Here is a 1,194-nt window from a genome sequence, read left to right on the forward strand (position 1 = left end):
GTCAGAGTTCCGGTGTGAGAGCGTGTGCATGAGAGTGTGAGTGCGAGTGTTGCATCTTCTTTCAGCGAGGATCTTCGTGAGGAGTCTGTGGAGCCAGCGCAGGTGAAGCTGATCTGTCTCATCAGCGTGCTGGAATATAGGAGCGGCAGAACCCTTCAGTCTTCGCTAGATGGTTAACGCATACCGAACTTGCCGAGAATACCTGCCTGCCTGCTCCGCCGTTTCCACCGACGCCCTCTCGCTCCAACCACCCGCGATTCCGCCTCGCACCCGCCCTAGGCACCGTAGCACTCCCTCGCACCGGACCCTGGCACCTCACCCCCACGCTCTGAAAGGTCCACGCCAAATGTAAGAAAGTTCCTGATTCTTCCTCCACACTCTCTCACTCCGAGCCCATTATAATTCAGCTGTCGTTTCAGGCCACCTGGTCGGGCGACCCTCGCCCTCCTGCCGAAGTCCAGAGAACTGAATATAATTTGTCCTGTTGTAAATAAATCACTTACCTTTTCCATCCAGCGTGTGGTTTCTGCATGTGGGTCCGCAAACTAAATCAAACCATGACAGAAATAGATGAACTAATCTTCTATCCAATAGAAAATTAGAGTTCGAAACTGAAACAAAATTCATAAATCATCTTATGTGCCATCCAGACGAGCTAGTGGTTCAGAATCTGTTCATCCAAGTGGATTGAAATACGCTTGAACAAATTTATTTCATTTTATGTGAAGTTGCACATTTGTTCATCACAACGTGGCAGTGATAAGCTGTGACTAAATCAAAAGGATTTCATTTTGTTAGATGTTTCATAGCTCGTCTTCCCATGTGTTTTAGTTGACATGTGTTAAAGCCGACTTATAACTTTTAATGGCTAATGATAAAAATGGAGTTTGCACATAATGGCTGTCGTTATGTTGCATTTTTGTCCAGCTCCTAAATCCGTGATCTATGTCTGTCTGTTGACTGCCTCTGGCTGACTTCAGTGTTGGGCTTTCTCTCCACCCAGGCAGTTTCTCCTAATCTGGTTCCAATTTGCACCGAAATGTGCTTTACATGATGAGTTATTGGTCCACTAATATGCACCCTAACAAATACCGTTAGAGTGAACTAAATCAGAAACACACAGTGTTGTTTGTTCTCTGACGTCTTCTGGATTCAACTGAAAGTTTAATCAAAAAGTAGTTTCATCTGAATCTG

The 1,194-nt window shown here is 45.5% G+C and overlaps 1 long non-coding RNA gene across 1 annotated transcript; it reads left to right on the plus strand.

Annotated features, from left to right (window-relative positions):
• LOC114149747 (uncharacterized) lies at positions 1-511 on the plus strand. Its single transcript, XR_003596582.1, has 2 exons — positions 1-348; positions 420-511. It is a non-coding gene; the product is annotated as an uncharacterized LOC114149747 (long non-coding RNA).
• Positions 512-1,194: the final 683 nt, after the last annotated feature.

The sequence above is a fragment of the Xiphophorus couchianus genome, chromosome 8 (genome assembly GCF_001444195.1).
Source record: "Xiphophorus couchianus chromosome 8, X_couchianus-1.0, whole genome shotgun sequence".
Classification (NCBI taxonomy): Eukaryota; Metazoa; Chordata; class Actinopteri; order Cyprinodontiformes; family Poeciliidae; genus Xiphophorus; species Xiphophorus couchianus.